This window comes from Protobothrops mucrosquamatus, unplaced genomic scaffold (assembly GCF_001527695.2).
Source record: "Protobothrops mucrosquamatus isolate PMUCROS unplaced genomic scaffold, P.Mucros_1.0 scaffold1017, whole genome shotgun sequence".
Lineage (NCBI taxonomy): Eukaryota > Metazoa > Chordata > Lepidosauria > Squamata > Viperidae > Protobothrops > Protobothrops mucrosquamatus.
The window spans coordinates 823,750-847,188 of record NW_015387253.1 but is presented as its reverse complement, the minus strand read 5'-3'; positions in this window follow the sequence as shown (position 1 = coordinate 847,188).

Here is a 23,439-nt window from a genome sequence, read left to right as displayed (position 1 = left end):
TAGCTTCTTGTCCTGTCATCAGATGCTTTGTAGAATAGTTTGACTCCCTCTTCTTTGTGGCAACCCCTGAGATATTGAAACATAGATTTATCACTAATGGTGAGCAGATAAATACTTTCAATTTGCTTTCTTTTTCATAGAGGAAAAATCATGTTTATCAGGGAAGAAACAGCATTCAGTTTCTGGCTGAAATGTTTTGGGTTCACCTGTTGGCCTAGAAAGGTATAGAACAGTGGTTCTCAACCTTTTTAATGCCGCGACCCCAACCGGTCGTAAGTCGAGGACTAAACCGGTCGTAAGTCGAGGACTACCCAACCGGTCGTAAGTCGAGGACTTTCCCTGCCTGGGAGCGCCGTGCATGCGTGGTTCCGCCCCCTGCGCCGGCCAAGGCGTAGCTGGCAAGCGGCAGAGACGGAGCAGGCCGACCACCAGCTGGCCCAGCCCAAGGGAGGTAAGGCACCCGCCGGAAAAGGGGGAAAAAATGGAGGACAAAAAAATGGCGGACAAAAAAATGGCAGACAGCCTTGCTTGGCGACCCCCGTGAAATGGTCGATCGACCCCAAATGGGGTCCCGACCCACAGGTTGAGAACCACTGGTATAGAAGTATATTTGTTACCTCTTAACAATTTCTAGAGATTTGTAGGATAGAGGTATCTGTGGCACCTTTGTAACTATAAGAGCAGATGATTTACTATAACTCTGCTTTGTTTCAGATCTAAAAACAGAAGATTTCATTGGCAAAACAGCTGTTTGTTTCAAAGTGTTCTTATTCTGCTTTTCTCCATCAAAGTTCACAAATGTTTTCTTTTTATCCTTGTGGATTGCAAACTGGAAGCACTGATTCAAAGTTAAATCCTCAACTATTTTTTCCATGGCTGGTTAGTGTCAGTTTAATAAGCAGTGTTAATGCTTTGATTTGTAAAACTTGCCCTAACCAGTACTGAACAGTCAAGTGACACTGTAACACAAATAGCAGAACAATATAATTATCAGCATGAAACAAACCACCACATTTTATTTCTTGTGTCAGTTAGAATTCTAAGTTAATTCAGACAGAAATAAGTGGTATTAAGGAGTTACAGGAAACTCCATTAATGTCACTTTTAAAATTAGGATGCAAAAAGTAACTTGTTTGAGCAGGCTCAGATTAGTAACATGAATGAACGTACAAATTCACTGCAGTTATTTGGAAGCCCAGAACAATGCAAAACTTTCAAACAATAGTTACTGGCTCTTACTGAGAGCCAGAAAAATAAGAGGCATAAATAGTGGGTAGCAAAGCTTAGGAATCCTGTTTATTCAGACAAGCTAATCTTTTATGTGACTCAGAACTGTCAATTTTTTTTAGTTGTTCTTGAATATATCTGAATGTTATCGTGTCTGTGAAATTGTGTTGTACAAAGTGAATGACAGTGATTTTCAAGATCAGGTAAGGCTTTTAGTTTATAGAAATGACAGTCAATGTGCATTTATTGACTGTACTGTTGCGTTTTGTCACTAAAGCATCCATGCTGATTTTTTTTTCCTCTGTAATTCCAAAAGAGAGCAATCACAATCACTGCTCTATAGGAAGGAGCCACTGATCAAATAAGTTATCCTCCCTTCTCAAGCCCTCAAGCCCTAACAGTGGCAGTCACATGATGATCCCTCAACCAGCTCATCTTTTTTAAATAGGAGTGAGGCTGGAGATCCATCAAGTGCTTCTTTCTTCTTCAGTCCTTTTCATAGATGGATGCTGATTCAAAACAGGATCAGAGACACACATGTGACATGCTTTCTTGTAGAATCTAGAACTTGTCTCTGTCACACAAGTTAGAGTTTGGACCAATAAATATGAATAGAAAATGTTATATATTGAATGTTCTCAAGCCATCGTATCTTTTTAGGTATCCATGTAAAACCCTTATTTACCTTTTTCATTAATTATTTAACTTTGTGTTTGTTCCCACTGCGATATCACAAATCTAATCCTGCATGCTAGCAAAGCAGCCAAATAACTGCAGCACTTATACAGAGGACATCCTTGGAATACCTACTGAATTATGTCACTGGTCCCTTTATCAAGACACATAATTGGAGCCTGCCATCACTAGAAGAATTGTGAAGCTATGTTCACATAACTTTTTGACATTTGCATTCATTGTCCTACTTTCATCAGCATATTCAATATGAGATTATTCATAGTATCATAAGTTAGAAGTCTTATTTTTCCCCAAAATCTATTAATAGCAATAGTACTTAGACTTTTATACCGCTCCATAGTGGTATAACATTCTCTGAGCTGTTTACAATGTTAGCATATTGCCTCTAACAATCTGGGTCCTCATTTTACTGACCTTAGAAGGATGAAGGCTGAGTCAACCTTGAGCCAGTCAGGATTGAACTCCTGGCAGTGGGCAGAATCAGACTGCAATACTGCATTCTAATCACTGTGCCATCACTGCTCTTAGAAATTAAACCATAGATGTATTTCCTAGCACTGATATACTGTATGTTATTTAATGTCAATATTTTAGCTGTAAATCTAAACATTTTAATCAAGATCTAGATGTGGGTTCAATGTTAAATTATATCAAAAAATAACTTTGACTCAATAGTTATTTCAGAACAATTACCATTACACATAATAAAATGTAATGTGAAAAACCAGGAGTCCATCTAAAATATGACAAAATATAAATGGATAATAAGTAAGAAAGCAAAATAACCCTTTTTAATGAACTTTTTTTTCATGCACAATCCACACTAGTATGGGATTTCAAGAACAGCAAGAAAAGCTTTTCTCCTTTTGATTTTCAAACTGTGCCAAGTCCAAACATTTTCTCCTGGTTACATGTATTCATTGGAATTCTACATATCATGACCAGGTCAAATTTAGAACCAACCATATAGCAAAAATGATTGCTAAACTAAAAGTTCCTCCACTACAGGCACAAGTTTTTCAAACTCTGGGATCAATATACATAAATGAATCAGCAATCAAAGCTAGTGAGATCTGGAAATCAGTTTTTAGAAGAATGGCTTAAAAGGTTAGGTACATTTGGTGTTAAAGAATCAAAACATAATGGAAGTTGCAGTAGCAAAGAACAGGAATACAGCCAATGGGTGTATTTTTTCCAGCAACCAACTGTAGCAGAACATTATAAAAAGTGGCCTGACAGTAAAAGTAAACTATAGAACAGATTGTTTTGGAAGATATACAACCAGAAGCAGGATAAGCATCTATTATGAATGCTGTCTTTGCATCTGGTACACTCCAATCTCAACTGGCTTGGAATAGATTAGTTATTCCAGTACTAGACTCCAAAGTATATGGTACCCTGCCAATGCAAAGATTTGCGTTTTTAGAATATTCAGAAGAAGGAGCAGTATTGGCACACCTTAATCTTTGGTTCTCTAAGCCAATACCTGTTTGGCCTTAGCTTAAAACCAGCTCTGGTTGATCCTAATGACACGTCTTCCTTCTTAGAATATTAAATTGTGCTTGTGGGGTCCTTGGTAGTCTCTAGGTTGATGGTTTTCTTGCAGACCTTTCATTAAATTTTGCCTTTTTGTTGCTGTTGTCCCAAGACATTTTACAATCGCAAACAGCCTAATTATTCAAGAGGAACTTAACACATTAAACTACCTGTACCATTTAGATACTATTTATTGCCTATAACTATTACTCTCATGATATGGCTGCATCTTCTTCACTGATCTATTCTGTGGAAATATTAGTTTTGCTTGAATGGTTTGTCCAATAGACAAGAATATTTGTAGTTCAGGGTTGAAATGTGGGATCCTTGGTGCTCTCTGAGCTTGGTTGTTTTATTTCAGATATTTCATTACCAAACATCATCAATGCTAGATCACTAGTACTGATGATGTTACCTAGCTTGGTAATGAAACATTTGCAAGAAAGCAACCAAGCTCAAAGAGGACCAAGGATCCCATAGTTATTATTCTTAAAAATTATTCTTAAATAAATAGAAAAGACCTGTAGGAAAAAAAACCCATCCATCCATTGATCTAAATCCTATTTATGTCTATCATGCTTGCAAATATATTTAATTATGTCAAACAGAAAACAATGACATTGCTTTATTGATTTTCAATTATTGCCATTGAAGATTTAGATTTCCTAGATGACATTAAGATTCATTTGAAGTTAAATCAGATGGTCTTCTACCAATCCAAGACAATTAGGGTTCTTCTCCAGCTTAGTCTATCAGTGCCTATACCAGGACTCGGCTGTAGTTCATATGGATATCATAAACAATGAATCAATAGGTCTAGAAAACAGTCAAACATCTTGCATTGTAGACCAGAAATGTGCAATTTCTACTGGTTTAAGAATCAGTCAAACTTTGCACAAAACATTCATGGTCACATTCTCAAAATGGAAGAAAACAAAATCCATTTGGAAAAGCAGATCAGGGAGGGAGGTTGTTAAGAAATAAAGTGGGTTCTTGCAAGATATCTATTTTGCTTCTTAACCTCATATGCTCCAACTCAAAAAATACAAAAAAAGGAAGAAGCCTCATCTACTCTGGTGGTTCTGGAGATGAAAGAAAGAATATTGGAGAATCATAGGTAAACCTCTGTTCATAGTATTTACATAGATGTTTGTATAAAACAACTTCATACACATAATCCATGAAGACGGCTTGATGGAAGAATTGGCTGCTGGAACAGTTTTAGCTTGTCATGTCTATAGTGGATTCTCCTGCTTAGTCTTAGATCATGCGTGTATCTGTCTTTAAAGACTTTGTCCTGAATTACAGAAAAAAATATATTGAAAAACCAAAACACTATAGATAAAAACAATGTAGGGATGAGTCACTTAACTCTTTAATTTGTCCTAGTGCTCAGTTTTTCCTTCTTTTTGAACTTTTTCTTTTGGCAGCTTAATGTTCCCTATAAAACATGAATTTCACAAAGAGCATTTGATATGTAAATAAAGTTTCCCCTTCATGTGGCTTTCTTTTCTTTTCCTTAAAGCACTTGACTTCTGCATTGTCAAGTCACTCATTACAAAGAAAAAGAGAGAGTTAATTAATTATAGCAACATACCCATGAAATATACTGTTAAGTCAATTAGTTCTCTTTCTGTCCTGAGCATGATAATTATTAGTTCATTTACTGATTGGTATTTTCTGATGGTTGCTGCAACAATTATATAGAAATTAATAAGGTAGCATTTAAAAATATAAATCCAGGAGACATAATATCAGCCTCTCTCCACTGGTGTTTAGGCTAATTGCCAAGTTCTCTTCCTCCTGAAAATTCTGGCTTTTGCCCAAAGTGCAGGAAAACATTAGAATGGGGTGTTTTGTTTAGTTTTACTGCACAAAGCTGCTAATTTCAATACTCGCTGTAAAAGAAGCAAGTTTATTTAAAAAGCCATTTTAGTTAAGCTATAAGATTTCCCTTCCTTCTGGAACATTTTCCACATCCTGCGTTTTTGATTGGCCATTCCTTTTGCCTCCGACCTAACTCACAGGGTTATGATTTGTTTTTTTAATCAATTCAGAATAGAGCTGAAGGGACCTTGGAGGTCTTCTAGTCCAACCCCCTTCTCAAACAGGAGACCCTATACCATTTCAAACAAGAAGTCTCTTCTTAAAAAAACTCTGATGATGAAACACCTGCAACTTCTGAAGGTAAGGCATTCCACTGGTTAATTGTTCTCACTGTTAGGAAGTTTCACCTTATTCCAGGTTGCTTCTCTCCTTGGTTAGTTTCCATCCATTGTTTCTTGTCCTGCCCTCTGATGCTTTGGAAAGTATCTGAAGAAACATGAATGCCTTACACACACTATTATATCATTTGTACATGCCAGCAAATATATTACCAAAACCAATCTGAGTTGTAGCCACTGGCTGCTGTTTTTTTTTCATGAATTGTTTAAATTCTCTTTCAAGCTTTTTAGGAGCATAGCCACAATTCAAAGATGTGTTGCCCAGGGTGTGTTAGGACTGGGTACGAATCAATGTTGCCAGCACATAATGTCCACTGCTGGAATGAAGCACCTGCAACCAGTGGAGTTGGAAGACCTGTCCACAGAGTGATTAGGCAACAGAAGGCTCTGATTTTGGGATCTGTCAGCAGAGAACCCCACCCCTCACCCCCCAAAAAGGTGGGGGCAATGGCAGCAATTAACTTATGGTATATACAAACCCATCTGCGTTAGCCACTCATTATTTCCCAATTCTTCTCCTTCGCTCCCTCCCCTTACTTTTGAATCTTGCTTATGCTGAAATTAAGAACTAGCATGGTATAGTGGTATAAGACAACAGGTTAGAAACCAGGAAATCATGAGTTCTAGTCCTGCTTTATATAGAGAGCCAGCTGAATGATGTTGGCCTAGTCATTTTCTCTCAGCCCTAAGAAGCAGGCAATGGCAAATCACTTCTGAAATCTTGCCAAGAAAACTGCAGGAACTTGCAGGCCGAAAACTGCAGGCAGTCTCCAGGAGTCAACACTGATTCAAAAGGATACAGGACAATTTCAATTGGATTAATGTTGGCTCAGCTGATCTTTGGATATTTGAGCTGCTAGTGCCCAGCTTTGCAACTTAATGGGATACATTCCATAACTTTGTTATTAATATTTGTTATTTTTCATCTGCTTGATGTGTTTCTGCCACAGCCATTATTTTATCAATGGCTATTGCTATATTATTTAGCACTGTGAGAGATTATGTTATTCCAGAAATTGTTAAGGAGAAACCATGATCACTACAAAGGAGAGCCAGAGAAGAAACAGAATAGATTAACTTTCTTCCTCAACACCACAGACCAAAAAGCAACTCAAAATAGACACCATGCAAAGGTAAATATGTCTGAGCATGAGCAGGGATATGAGATATACATGCTTGTTTGTCTCAATTCACTCTACAGTGCATGAATCTAGAGACAAACAGAAACTGAAGAAATGGCTCCATCCAGTTCAGCTTTTCATGTTCATATGTAGGATTTTAGAACTCTTTTAATTTTATAAGGAAAACCAGGATGCATGCGTATTAAAAATTATGATCTGCTGGAATTAGGTAACTAGGGAACAAGACAAAGGTTTAGACATGCAGAAATGGTTCAATAAAAATAACAAGTTGGAAGGCCAACTCTGACAGGTGGTAATCCAGCTTCTTTTGAACCTTTCTAGCAATCAAACATCATCCAACATCTCCCAAGGCTCCTGAGTACTATCAAACTGTTCTTATTCTTAGAATGCATTTCTAAATATTCAACCACAATCTGCTTTACTATAATTTAAGACTAGTATTCCATATCTTACAGTCTGCAATATTAAAAATCAACTATTGACATCCTTTTCTATGGTATCTGTTAAGGAACTTGAAAAATAGTTACATCCCCCATCATTCACCTTTTTTCAAGGCTAGATATACTCAGTTCCTTCTCTCCTTGTAGATTTTAGTTTTCAGTGCCCTTATAATAATTCTTAGTGTCCTTCTTATTCATCTGAATTCTCTTAAAGTGCCCAAGAGACATACTACTTAGCGTTATCAGCACAGAATAGAACTGTTGTTTTCTATTATTAAAAAAACTATAATTTTACCAATATGGTCTACATTTTCTTTCTTTCTTTCTTTCTTTCTTTCGTTCCTTCCTTCCTTCCTTCCTTCCTTCCTTTCTCTTTCTATACAATATTGCTGACCCATATTCAGCCCAAAGCCAATTCTTTTGTACATATATAATTCCTAAAACCACTCCATCCTATTCTATATGAAGCATTTTTTTTTCTTTTCCTCAATGAAGAAATCTTTATTTGTCCCTTGTTTCTTTTCATTTTGGATTTTGTTTCTTTCTGCTGGTATCAGGAGTGCCTCCCAAGGTTGTATATCTGAAAAAAAAATTGATAGGCCAAACAAAAATTACAAATTCCAAAAAGTGAAATAATTAAAATGTGATAGGGACAATAGGCACATTAGAGCACTTACGCACGCCCCCCTAGAGACCTCTTAAATATGGAGTGAGGTCCATAGAAGTTAAGTTAGAATTAAAACGGTGAAAGTTAATGGCTGAGACAACTGAATCAGGTAAGATATAACAAACTTTGATGATTTTGTTACAAAAATTGAATTTTCTACAATTGAGTGTTAGAGCAGTTTACATTTGATAAGCATCCCCTTTATCTCATTGTCCAAGTGATCAATATAAAACATTGAAGAGTCCCTAAGCCAAGATAATTTTCCAATTTCTTAATGCTTTCTGCCCCTGTGTTTCCTGCAAATGGAAAACAAGCATATCAGGGAACAAGTCGAACAAGTCGAAATGAAGGCAAGATTGTTCCTTTGCTTGTGTCATTGTTTCTTGATTGAATTAGCTTGGAGAAAATTTAGATGAAAATCTATTCCACAGTTTTCTCATGTCTTTCAGGGGCAATTTGATAGCAATTTTGGAAGCATCAGCAGCTAGACATTGCAGTCAATTTATTAATGATATAACTGCCTGTAAAATACTTTGAAAGTTTCAATTGCACTTAAAAGCTATAATTTTAATTGAACTTAAAAGCAATAATAAAACATTGAAAAAATTACTGGAAGATAAATCAGAACAGTACTGTACTAGCAATTCTGCCATATCCTTCATGCATTCAAGCTACAAATCTTTAGCAATAGTAATAGCACATAGACTTATGTACCACTCCTCAGTGCTTTAAATTCCTCTCTAAGGAATTTACAGAGTCAGCATATTGCCCTCAACAATCTGGGTCCTCATTTTACCAACCTCGGAAGGATGGAAGGCTGAAATCAACTTTGAGCCGGTGAGAATCGAACTGCCGGCAATCAGCAGTCAGCTGAGGTAGCCTGTAGTACTGCATTCTAACCAGTGTATCATCATGGCACATATTTGAAAGCACAGCATGGCTGACAAATATATCCAAACTGAAGGGCGCTGCCTACTGCCAGTTTCTTTGACATTTAGATACTCATTCATTGTTCTGGAAATAAAATATTATCCATATCTGCAGAAAATGCATGATTGTCATGGCTTTATCACATCCCAGTTCAGAGGAGGAGGAGTTGAAACCAGGACTCCTGTTCAACAGGGAGGACACGGTCCTGTCCGAGTGGAAAGTCCAAGGTCTGAGGATGAGGCAGTCCCAGGGCCATCTGGTGGGGGGGGGGTTGGCCGACTGGATGGAGAGCCGCCTGCAGGAGCAGAGCAACTGCAGAGAGCCAGCAGAGATGATAGGCTCCAGACCACCTCTGACAGGAATAGCTACCTCCCCCACTCGATCCACCAGTGAGGAGAGCAGAGTGGAAAGAGACACAGAGGAAGTCAGCAAGACTGCTTGTGAGAAAGCAGCCTGACTCCCTTCTCCCAAGGAATAGCTAGGGAAGGGTGATTTAACTAGACGCTGGGGGAAAGTGTGTTTGTTGGGAATAACTGCTTGTTTGATGTGCACCTTCCCGGCTTTCCTGGATCCTCTTTCTTGAACGTTGGACTGTGTTTTCGGCTTCTGAACCTTGGACTCTTGTGGACTTTGTACTTGGCTCTCAGATTTTGTACTCTTGGACTGTACTTTGGTTGTTGGAACTCTGGACTTGTGGGTATTGTTACTTCTCTCTTGCCTCATGAGTCAGCTAAGATTTAGTTTGTGAATCCAGACTGAGGGGAAACTGAGGGTTGGGGTGAAGCTTCACTGGTGCCATTGGTGGCTCATTTGTCACTGTGATAAATGAACAATAAACAGACCCTCTTTAACCTCTGCTTTGCCAGCATAATTTGGGTCAGAACAATGGTATTGACGAAAAAGGCTCTGCCTATTTTGGTCACAAAGTAGAAAAGTGAAGGCAAGATACAAATACTCATACTGACATGGCCCACCTCTATTGCAGACCTTCTGTAAACTCTAGGAAGCACATAAAAAGGAGGGAACTTTGACTGAATCATCATATAGACTTTTTGTTCATACTTTGGAGTGCCCTCTTCAGGACTAAGAAAAGATAAAGAGGAATTGCTATGGGGTTCATTTCCAGCCCTCCCTAGAATTGGGAATCTTAACTGTGCAGGAACTTTGCTTGTTTAGCATTTTTGTCCCAAGAATAATTGCCAAAAAAAACCCCTCTGACTTGCCAAAAAAGCTATTGCAGGACAAGAAGCAACAGATGGAAACTGATCAAGCAGAGAAGCAACTTAGAACTAAGGAGAAACTTCCTGACAGTTAGAACAATTAACAATGGAACAACCTGCCTCCAGAAGCGGTGAATGCTCCAACACTGGAAGTTTTTAAGAAGAGACTGGACAGCCATTTGTCTGAAATGGTGTAGGGTTCCTGCCTGAGCAGGGGGTTGGACTCGATGACATCCAAGGTCCCTTCCAACTTTATTATTATTATTATTATTATTATTATTATTATTATTATTATTATTATTATTATAGAGGGATAGAATTAAGATCACATGAAGTATTAATGCCACTTTATAAAGCTTTGGTAAGACAACACTTGGAATATTGCATCCAGTTTTGGCAGCCACAATTTAAAAAAGATGTTGAGAGTCGAGTGCAGAGAAGAGCAACAAAGATGATTTAGGGGGCTGGAGGATAAAACATACAAAGAACGCATGCATTCCAACTCTGTTTTTCTCTTATTCTGCATTTGATTGCATACCTACTCTCATTCAGAACTTCCCCTGTAACACCACAGAGATGCCATAGCAGATGGGGGAGAACACACAAATTTTGATGTTGAACCAGGGTTAAACAACTCATATTATCATGTCCCCAAATTGCTGCTGCTGTTTCTTTAACTTTTATTTGATTACATGATTATGATCGGTTTTTATTCTTCAAGGAATAATACAGGGCAAGAACAAACCAAATGAATCACATCTCTGACTGGCTTCTTTGGAAATTCGAGTCCCAGCCAGGAATTTAGGAATTATCCAAGTAATGTCATAAGATGGTGATTATCATGATGGCAATATTGTTGATTTTGCAGTTATCAGTTTCCTTTCAAATTATAGCACGGAATTTTGCCTGCAGATAGTTGAAAATTGGTGGGAAGCGGAAGAGTTAAAGCATCTTAAACTTTCATGTATTGAAATGCCCCCCAATTCATGCAAGATCTATATGCCCCCCCTTTTTTAAAAAAGTGCCCCCAGTTTGTAAAGTTTGTTCCTAAGTGGTTTAACCCTCTATAAACATTCAACACAGACTGAGTGTAAGTCAGTATACTGCCTGTGCTTCTGAGCTGTTGAGTTGCAGGCAACATATGTTGATTTGGAAGACAGCCTCCAGATTAAAAATCCTAACTTGCATGGGATACTATAAGCAAGATTGGAAAAACTGGGCTTTTGAGAACTGAATCATGGAATGCTGCATATGGCTTAGGTGCATTAAGAGCTCCTTGCCTTCTCTGTCTTACTAAAAAGTGTTAGGTGCAACCTTAATTGATCATAGCCACATCCAGAAGCAAATTTCAATGTATCAATCTCCTTATGACCATGGAAAGTTGAAGATTATGTACATTGATAATTAGATTGCATATTGTACTCTTCAGTATATCCAAACCCCCTCTTGCTTGGATTTAACAAAACAAGAATTGTAGAAAATAATTGATATTTCCTGAGTGAAATCCACAATTAAGTTTGACATAAATGCACCAAGATTAGGTTGCTTGTCACGAATTACAGGGATGTTTTTTTAATTGTAATTTGTTGGAATTCAAAAAACAAGGAAGTTTTGCAAAGCAAAGGTTGAGATTCTTTGGTTCTCTGGAAAGAAATTATAGAAACTAAATATTTTTTTAAAAAAAAAAATATCAGTTTTCCAAAAGGACTTGGCAGGCTATAGCGGAAAGCAGGAAGCTTGGTCTACCCAAACTCATTTCTGAAAATTAAATTGTCAGAAACATACTTGATTGTGTGAAAATTACATGTGAAAACTGATAGGAGCAGGATCTTCAATATCTGCATGTTTATGTAGGCAAAGCTGAAGTGTGTGTGTGCTTGCACGCGTACATTTATGTGTGGTGAAAATACTACAAAATCAGTCCTCTGCAATGTAACATCCTTTCCTCAACCTGAGCTCCATCCAGCTGTACAAATTTCAGCTGCAATCAATATGTTAATTGTTGAAAATGCTGGGAGGTAAAGTCAACACATTCTGAAGATCCTCAGGTTGAAAAGGTTGCCAACAGCATGTATGATCACATGAGTTTTATAAATAACATGAAAAGTGGGAGTTTGCTGCATATGTGGATAAGTGCAGGTGAGGTTCTTGGGATATTGGCATCCATAAACTCTTCCTGCTAAATTCAGCAAATGACAGACAAAACAACAGAAACATTACAGATGCAGATGTCTTTGTATTCTAGCATCATCTCATTATTTGCACTTAATTGTTAATAAACAAGAATGGTTGCTATGTAAACTTCTGGTTGCTATTATTCCTTCACTCCACAGAAAGATTACTTTTGCTTCATTCCTTATCTACAGAGTATGGGACATCAAGACAGGTCAGATTTCACTGATGTCATTTGACACTTTCATTCTCAGTGGAATATTATTTTCTATTGTCTTTGCTGTTTACAGTCAGGAGGTGCATTTGTAATTTTAAAGGAATTCCACAGATTCACAAAATGGTGGCGATAGTGGGCCAGAATAAGCAACCATTAGCCCAAAGGCAAGAAGGTGAGAATACTGCTCACCACCATGTCAAAGTTCCAATGATAAAACCAACAAAATCAGAACTCCGAAGCTAGAGATTTCCTTAAAGAACATGTTTATTGGTTACAAAATATCAGCACGGTCAAAAGTGAAACCAAGTCTGAAATCCCCACGAAAGAGTTACACTATTACAAAGTCAAACATCCCACCCTAGTGTTATGCAATCAGCTACGTTCCCCAATAGAATAATTTGCCGGGCTTTCTAACAAAATGCCCAACCCACTAAGCTAACTGATAGAATGACCTTGGTTTATTGTTTAGATTAGCAAAAATACTCCGCACTCTTGTGGCAACCTAGAATGTGCAAGATAGCTTCAGCCAGGTTCGTTGTAGAGTTGACACATCACTTCTTTGGATTCTTTCCAGGCACTCTTAGGAAAAACAGATTGAGTTATAACAATCCACTTGGTTTTTTAAAAAAAATGTTCAAAGAATAACCTCTATGTAAATAAATATGTTAGGCTTCTGCTTTGAGGTGTGCCTTGTTTGTTTGTTTGTTTATAAAGCAAAATGTTAAAACAGAATTGAGTCAAATCAAGAACCTGGCTGCCACCATAGGAGGCTCTATTACAACTCGCTGTGGCCAACTCACCATGGGACAACATGCCATGACCAACTCATCGTGACACAACTTGCCACAGGAAAGAGTTACACTAATATCAAAGAAATGGTGGAATAAATCATTAAAGAAAGGACAAAGTAAAATATGAATGACAAAAATTAAAATATTTTTAAAATTATTTTAAATAATTAAATTGAATTGTTGAATTCTCCCATGGCGAGTTGCCATGGCGAGTTGGCCGTGTTGAGTTGTCCCATTCCGCCATAGCAGGCATCTTTGGGTAGACTAATTTCCAGACTTCAGGTTGCTTAAGACTAACCTTGGACTTTGCTATTAAAATGATGAAGAAATAGAAAAAGGACAGAGGGAGTTTGTGATGTATTATAGCATGCCTGTGCCAAGAGTTAATTTGAAGTGACTATTTGAAGGTAATTTCACAAATCATTCCTTCAAGTCAAATCTCCTAATTCTAATCAAAAGGGTGCATCAATTTGAAATGTTAAATTACCCTAGGTTTAATTTAATATTCATTTGACAATGTACAAACAGCACTTTTTTCCAAATGGATGATTTAAATCCAATTGATTTGATTTCATGTTTTAAATCAACTATTCAGATTGAATCAATTCAGTAATCTGAATCAAATTAATGATGCAAATAGCATTTGGGGTGATTTGCATGTATTTATTATATCTGCACGTAGTACAGTTTCACAGGTTTTGGCTGCAACATTTACAGGGATATCAAAATCAAGAAGAAAGATTCAACCCTCTGATTGAAGTCTCCCCACAGCCCTTTTTTTTCTCTATGTGCATCAACATCACACATATTCCCAAAGTTGTGGAGTTTGGATTCCATGGTTCTGACTGCCTTCTTGATTTTTTCCAGCCTTCCTGTAGATACACCTGGATTCAGATTCTTAATTTATGAACTGCTCAGGGTTGAATGTTTGTGGTAAGCAAAATTCTCCACTGGAGAAAACCTTATGTATGTTTTCACTGTTTGTGTCTCAAAATTTGTATTGTAGAAATTACCTGCTCAATGGCAGAGATAGGGGAAAAATCTATTATACATACTGTAACTATGCACCATTTATTTTGTATTCAAGCATAATAAATTAATTATGCATGTAAGCGTCATCCAAGTGTCTTCCCTATTCTTCTCTTGAACAAGAGAATTAGGGCTGCAAGGCTTTATTTGGAGCCCTAAGTATTATGCTGTATAAAACCCTTTTTTAAAAAAAAATGCTATTTGACAAGACTCATCCCCATACATTGGAAGACTATGTAAGAGGGCCATCCAGCCTCACTTTGTCTCTTCTGTCCCCTTTTCTTGAATGCCTAGTGACCTGTCCAATCATCTCTGGAAATTCAGAGTGTGTTTCCAAGGTAATCCCTCTATGGATTATGCTTCTAAAAACCTACTTCAAACAAGAGAGATGTGACATGGTTCATTTTAACAGTAATGGTGGGAATACAAAACTACCTTTATGCAGTCTCTCGTCACTTTGAGAGCAGACAATTAGGCCCTCTTATTCTGAATGAGCATGCAGCATCTTATGGCCTGAATGTCATTCAAGAACTATAGTAGTAAACCTTCAGTCTCCAACTCCTCATTACAGATCAGAAGAAAGATTACAACACACAGGACTGCCGGGCTGCCTTCTTGTTTCCATAGTTAACTATCCACCATAGAGTTTGCATACATATGGCTTTTCAAAATTGTCTGTCAAATATGTGGACAGAGAAATTTAATGGTACACTTCTCCAAACTTCTTTGAAGGAATGTGAAATTCTCCAATCATTTTGAAGATAAGAATTTCCTTTTAACGACAACAAGAATACACCTATAGGAAAAACTCGATACAAGAAGATGTTTCCTTAAAATATAATAGGGAAGCTAGGAAGTGGCAGGATACTGGGGAGATGATTGTGGAGAGAAAGACGGGACACTGATCCAAACACTTAGACCGGCCCAATTCAAGTTCTCCAAACAAAATAAGGGAAAGAAGATAATAGTCCATCCATGAGAATTCCTATGAAATTCTCTTCTTTTTCTTGAAATAGAATAGTTTCTAAAGCAAACCTCTTTCACCAAAAGGATAAAAAAAATGGTTGAAAAAAATACTGCAGATGAACTTTGCCAAACAGTATGTATGATTTAGTATTGAGCAGAAAAATCCACTCGTGTTTTTTTTCAAAACCAATTTTCAATATTGTTTTTCTTTGCAAATCTAGCTGGCTTGGAGTTGAAAGAACATTAGGGAAACTGGTCATCCTACATAGGTAGGATATTAATAAAAACAATTTATCATCAGAAGACAATATCAAGGGGGACTCATTTGTGATGTTTACATCCTGCCTTTTATTCAACAGTTTGTTGGGGCACATATTGCTCCCTTCTCCTTCCCCCCCCCCCACAACATTGTGATATAAGACAGAGGCGAAGAAAGAGTGACTGGTCCAAAGTTACCCAAAGAGCTTCCATGATTTAAGATGGACAAATATATGGACCTTTCCAGGCCTAGTCTTCTTTCCTAACCACCACACTATATTGGCTCTCATTAAGGATGGATTCTCACAGAAAAAGTACTCGGGATTATAGTCCCTAAAGGGAGGGATAATTCTCCTTTTCTTTGTTGATTGAATAGATAAGTTCCAGCCAACCAACCATTTCCAAATGCAGTCAAGTCACAACAAGCAATATCAAAAGCACAACTCAAACCCTCTTTTTCTTCACATATTAATTCATTTTGCCATTTTTAGAATAGAAGATAGTCAGAATTCCTTCCATTGTATGGCAATTCTGAGTTCAATCAATCAACACAATTAGGATTGCCAAAGGAAAATGATGGAGGCATTGCAAATATTTCAGATTGTGGACTTCTGATTCAAGAGACAAAGAGCATGCCCCAGCAAGTATACTGATTGGAGATGTTCAGGAAGATAGCTCCATATTGGGTCTGGTTATTATTTATGTAAGCCAGGCTTTCATTCCATCAGTTTGAGAAAGAACTAGAACAAATATTATTACTGTTTCTAACTAGATCAATAATTATTTAGTCTGTAACTGCTTTAGTAAATTCTTCTTAAGGTGTTTCCTTATCTCTCGAATCCAGACCATTCATGTAATTTCTTCCTCACTAAAGCAGCTTTCAATTGATGATATAAGACCACAAATATTAAATGAATATTTGGGGATAGGATTCTTGCATCTGCTGGCCAAGATGTATGAGATCATAGTTCAGAATTATTTTGGGGAGAAAATGAATTGTGCACTGCCAATTATATGCATTTAAAGGACTTGACCCTAACTGTATCCTGAATAGGAACCCTATCTGCAGACAGGACTGTGCATAGCTCCAAAGAAGTAATTCCATTTGAAAAAGCTTCAGTTGAAGATCCCATTCAAAGTGAATCAGCAGTCTTCAGAAACACATGAAGGTCTCAATCCAGAGGCTAACAAAACTCCTGTCTATGGGTTTTGTGTATAGTTGTAGGAGAAGACCAAGTTAGGCTGGAAGGTGGGACTAAACATGTCATCAGTTTGGAAGCATTGCTTTGCCACAACAGACTTAAGTCCAGCTCCTTGTGAATTATACTGGCCATTATTTAGCACCAATTTAGCTTTGACTGCTAGTTGGCTAGATTCTTGTATAGAGGTAGCAATAATAAACTCTTCTGTGTTTTGAATTTAATAAATGCTTCTGATTACTTGCACCTGACAATAGTGCCCCCTTTGCATTGGATCAAAATAGATGTCTGAATTAAGTAGTTTCATTTAGGCTTAAAAGCAAAGCAATTTGACTTTTCAAGTCAAGGTACTGACCTGAATTGCTACAAGGGGCCACCCCAAAAAGACACTTCAAGATATAGTAAAGATGCTTTGCATAGAGGTTCAATCTGAACAGATTAGGACTGAATTCTGGTTCCTGTGAGGAAATGGATATTTATCCAAACTTGATCCTACCCATGCTAATTAACACAGTCAGTTCTCCTCTTGTATCATTGACTCCTTATGAATGAACCTACCTAGGACCTTTGACTGTGAGTATGTTAGCATTGTGAGGATATGGTTGACATTTATACTGAATTACAAAAGTAGTTTGGCTGCATACCAGGCTGAAGCTGCCTGTGTCCTGTTCTACAGAAAATATCAATTCTCCTATTTGCTGAAAGTGAAGGGTTTGTCCTGTGATCTGAGTTAAGAGTAGCATTACCTAATTTGATCATCAGTCATTCCTTGAAATCTCTCCTTTCTCATACATCACTTTCCATCTGATTATTGACAGAGGCAAACTTGGAATCATCCACAACGAAGGTTTGTACCATATCATTCAGCTACAGTTCTTCTATGTGTAATTTTCATAGATGAGAAATTCCTGTGACAAAACAATTTGTATGCCTTTAAGTATTAATTCTCAATACAGTTACAAATACTGATATTCCTGAATGGACTGTTTTTAGAATATATTTATTATTAGTGTTAGTAATATTTCAGCCTCAATATGAGATGGAAACAATTACTTCTGGGTTCTCACAAAAGCAATACATTTGTAGACAAAAAGAGACACATACACACAAAAAGCTTCGCTATTTCTGTATGTGCCTGTATGTGTGTGTAAAGTTGTTTCACAAAACACAAAGCCCTCTCATTTTAAGAGAAAATAAAAGTGGCTGTGTTGCTTCACTTCACCTGTTTTACTTTAATTTCTTCCTCCAATACTTTTTTTAAAATTTTCTGAAGTACCACAGGAATATAACATTTATATCAGTGGCATTATTATGTAGGGGGGGGGAGAGAGACTCAGTTCTATAAACAGTTGTTTTCATTATCTCTACAAAGATACCTCACTTCACATTGTTTCCTAAACTATCCACAGAAAGTATTACAACTTGCAAAAAAAATCAAAAATATCCTATTTTGCCAATTTCTGTGAATGAACTGATAAGTTTAAAGCAGGAAGTAAGTCATGTTTTATTGGTAGCCCTCAAAACAATGCCAAACTTTTCAACAATTAAATTGGAGAAAGGTTTTGAGGGAAAGCAAGGCTTATTTTTTGTATGCTGAATATCTGCATTTGGATACAAACACCATATCCCTGTTAGAACATGTAATCAGAAGTTTCCTTATCATGAATTGCAATATCACTCAGATTTATATATTGCTTCACAGTGCTTTACAGCCCTCACTAAGTGGTTTACAGAGTCAGTATATTGCCCCCAACAATTTGGATCCTCATTTTACAGACCTTGGAAGGATGGAAGGCTGAGTCAACCTTAAGTTGGTGAGGATCGAACTCCTGGCAGTGAGCTGAATTAGCCTGAAATACTGCATTCTAACCACTATGCCACCATGGCTCCTATGAATAATAAAAGGATGTCTCTTCACCATCTGTCAAGCCATATTTCAAGGCTACATGCAGGGGAGAGCTTTAAAAAGTCAAGAGGATAATTATGGTCATCCTCTTGACTTTTTGATACTCACTACAGAAACACATTGAGATGTAGCAATCTCAGACTATTTGCCTTCTGATGGACACAGCTCCACTTTGAAGTGGTCCATGGGAATGTAGCTCTTCAACTCAATCATGAACGGAGACAAGTCCCATAAACCTTGAACAGTAGGAGTTCAGTGACCTCCGGATGTCATCTACCTAAGCAAGTGACCATTCTGTTCTGCTGGGTAAAATAGAGGCACAACTTAACTTTGCAGGTCACTTCCACAGAGCCCATGTCACTTAGATATCTGATAGAGCATCTGTAACTGTGTGTGAGAGCCACCATTGGACACAAAGGAAGAGTCACAGCTAGGAGAATAGCCAGGTAAGAAGCAGCTAAGCCCATAGTAGTAACATGGGCATGGCAAATGTCTCAGAAATGGCCTCCCTAGTTTCCTGGACTGTAAAATTAATGGGAAACAAATGTACTTTTAGATTTGCAAAATTCTGTTAATGAAACTTTACAGTAAAACAGAATTAGTTCATCCAGCCATACATCCTGTCTGGCATTGCTGACACAGCTGACAGCAAGACATCATTTTAAAGTTCTGCTTAGTCCTCATATTTTACACTCAGTTTGGATTCTGGTGAGGGGGGAAAAAGAGATTCTGTAGGCTTAGAGTTTCCCCATCCACTGTAAATTATTTTGTTGCATCACTAAGTGCATATGTGTCTTAAATAAAACTAACATTTATCTGCATTGAAATTTATCAAAATAAGCTTGATTTAATCAAAATAGCCCCAGCACATCATTATGTCATTTCTTGTCACACGTTTTGTAAAGGCCGTTGAGCAAATGTGCCAAATGAGCCGAAAAGTGCAAACTCGTCCATTTCAAAATGATGTAACCTGTCGTTAAAAAGGCACAATGCTGTTGATCCCAAGACCTTCAATGACATGTTTGTCATCCAGGCAAATTTTAAATGGTGAATTGCTCAGCTGCTAATAACCCAAAATGATGTTAATGTTAATATGCTATAACTTAATAGCTCTCAGAAAGGTCCTTATGTTTGGCAGAGAATATTTTAACTGAAGTCAAGAGGCTGGAGTAAATTCAGATATGTATCTTAGTAATCCCAAGTGGCATATGGCACAATTTAAAGATGCGTCTTACTCAAAAGCTTTTAGAGCTGTGTAGATGTTTGAAAGGGGATGCTTCCCTTTGGTTACAATTTGAGAGTTTTCCTTAGGAGCTGTTTCATGAAGCAATGCAGATTCCCTTGTAAGAGTGAAGTGGCCTTTCTGCTTTGCTCCACTTACATTACACTTTCTGTGTAATGCAAGCTCATCTTTTGCAGCTAAAACAAGGAAGAGCCATGGGACACCTTATAGCTTATGCCATATATAATTGTTGCGATCGCATTGATCGTATTGGGTTTTTGTATTCGGCCTTTATTCTCCCTCAAGAATGGATTTTATTATTTGTTTGTTCGTTTGTTTTCCAGGCAACCAGAATAAAGTACAAGTTAACAGAACAGAGATTGTCGATAAATGCTTTAACTGTATTGAGTTGCATTATAGCTTTTGTTCTTAATATACAGACATTGGTGTCCCTCATAATTGTGCTTGGTGTGTTATAGTTACTACTGTTCATTCAACATTTTGTGCAAAGCAAATTAGCCAATGACATTTTCCTAAAAACAACCCCAGTAATCTATGATGGTCAGGCCAAGAAATGTTTGGTTTTCCTTAGAGAAGCTATTTGAAGGAATGTCCAGCTCAAGTTTCCTTTAAAGAAGGAAAGGAAAGCATGGCTGAAGAAGACAAGGGGTTTTGAAAGTGCCTGCTAATGGTTAGAATATAACAGAAGTGTAAACAGCACATTTAAAAATCAGTTCTGAATGTGTTGACTTAATACTATGGAGAAAAAAATTCTTGCCTATTTTCCTCATTGAAATTGAAGAGTTGTTTGTTTGTTTGTTGTATTTTATTTCACAGGACAAGAGATTTCCATTGTATCTGGGTGAGTATAGTAGTGGCTTTTTGTATTTCATTATTAGGTGGTCATGAAGCATTTGTAAATGTCCTGTCTTTTATTCTATAGTCATTATATTCATCGGTAATCCATGGCTTCTTTGGTTCAGTTATATCAGTGTTTCTCAACCTTGACAATTTTAAGGCATGTGGACTTCAACTCCCAGAATTCCACAGCCAGCATTGCTGGCTGTGGAATTCTGGGAGTTGAAGTCCACATGCCTTAAAATTGTCAAGGTTGAGAAACACTGAGTTATATGCTCAGAAAAGAATTATTTCTATCCCCTTCTCCCCCAAAAAAACAATAATGGGAGGTTGAGGCAGTCAGGGAATCTTCAGGATGATGGGAAGACAGGTAACAGAAAATGCCATCACAAGTGGTAGCACACTCTTTGTCACCTGCCTCAATAAAATGAGTTCAAATACACATCAAATGGTGTACTTGACATGTATCTTATGACATTCCTTTGAGGAGAACAGAAGCCTCTTTGGCAGAATAAAAGTTTGAAAAATTAGATGATGGATATTGCCATGGCATTATATTCCATGATGGTGTGAATATGGAACACAGGATCAGAAGGTTTTAAGTTCCAAAGACTGCAAGGATCAAACTGAAAGAACACATTTAGATAATTGCTCCTTTCTTGTCTCCGCCCTCTTCTTTGCTTCCCGCTCTCCTGCCAAGAAGTGTTTTTAATTCTTCCTGTGGGATATAAAGCACTACTTTGTGGCCCCATCTCTCATGCCACACAATCCTCATTAGCCATTTGTAATATATAACTTATCTTGCTACAGATGTCCTATTTATCATCTTAACAAATATTTTGTGCCATATTTCATAAATGAATTCATGTAACACAAGATAAACAAATAATCATTATGATAGTGCCCACAAAACATGGAATTTCAGTCTGATTTTTTTCTGCACTAACCTGAGCCTGAAATTTAAATTGAAGTGCACAGGCCCACAGTACTTGATCAGATTCCCTTTGTATATTTAACTTAAGAATGATTTTCCATTTTCCTTTAAATCAGCAGGCAGGCAAGTTTCATAAAGAGGACTGATTTATATCTTGCTTGCGGTACACTAATTTATACAATTGCTCTGCTAGGAGAGTTACAAACCAGAAGGCCAGCGAATGTTTTGTTCATAGCATTTTGATCCTTCAGCAGATTGGCTCATATTTCTAATTACTCTATCTCAAACAAATTGCTATTTGGCAATGCACTGATTGGTTAACAAGGTTGGATGACATCGAATGTTTATCTGTGCAAAATAGAAACTTGACATATATTTTCATGCAAGTGAAAAAGAACAAATTTGCCTTAGAAGAGCAAAAATGTCTGCTTTGAAACTATTATAATAGCTGGATAGGGGACACTGTGAAAAGCAGATTGTATTATTCTGTTCTTCCTTAACTTGAGTCTAGCCCAACCTATAAAAAACCTTGAGGTTGCTCACAGTGCTTTGCAATAAAGGTAGATGATTTAGCTCAGCATGCATATAGTGAATCTTTTAAGCATTTTGCCTATGTTAAGGTAATCCTTAATATTTTTATTCAGAAGGAAGTTTTTCTTGAGTCTATAGGTCTGTCTCCCAAGAACATGTGGGCAAAATAAGGACTACTGGTTACAAATTTCTCTAATCCCGAGAATTGCTAAAAGTTTACCTCACTAACCTAGAAATTAAAACAGACCATCCCATCTTTATTAAGGTTGTAAGGACTACACAGATTATATGAGGTCATGGACTGGGCACATAAAGACTTAGTAGAAATTCAGACTTTGGACTTATTATCTCATAAACATAGTAGGAACATTTTTAAGCCACACTTTGTTTGCATTTAAAGGGCATGAAAGAACTTTAGGGGCTTACCCTGAGCAATGAATGGCAGTTGGCACAGCTGATCAGAGTGGGTTTATTTTACGTCAACTTGGCATTAACAACTGAGCAAGAGGTCTGGAGCTGAGATATATTAGCTTGTCTGAACTGAGCTAGAATTTGAATTAAGGATGCTCTTAAATATGCATCACATGTCTTGTCTACAATAAAAGGAATAGAAAAGGCACAGGGGTAAATAACTTCTTTGCAAGGACATGTATGTAAAAGAAAAAACTCTACCCAAACCACTTCAAAGTTTTTAGCAGGAGCATATGATAAAGTAGTATCTTACAGGAGTCGGACCTAGCTTTCTACTTGCAGGTTCCTCGCAAGTTGAAAGCTGGAACATCATAGATAATGAAGATGATAGATGACAGAGAGACAGTTTGGTCTAATCATTAAGGCGTCAGCTAGAAACTAGGAGACTGTGAATTCTAATCCTGCCCTAGGCATTAAAATGAGCTGGATGACTTTGGGCCAGTCTCTTTCCCTCTCTCTTAGTCCATCTCACCTCACAGGGTTGTTGTGGGAAAGATAGTAGGAAGGACTACCAGGTATGTTTACCACCTTGAGTTATTTATAAAAAATAATAAAGGCTGAATAAGAAAAAAGAAAGAAAGAAAGAAAGAAAGAAAGAAAGAAAGAAAGAAAGAAAGAAAGAAAGAAAGAAAGAAAGAAAGAAATGTAAGTAAACTAAGGCTTATACATAGAGCTTTCCACATGTAGTTTTAATGCAGAATTCTGCCCTATAATTCCCACAGCGACTGCTGAGATACCAAACCAATTTTCTTCCCAAAGAAATCTTTGGAGCTTGGAAGCTTATGATCAATCCCCATGTCCT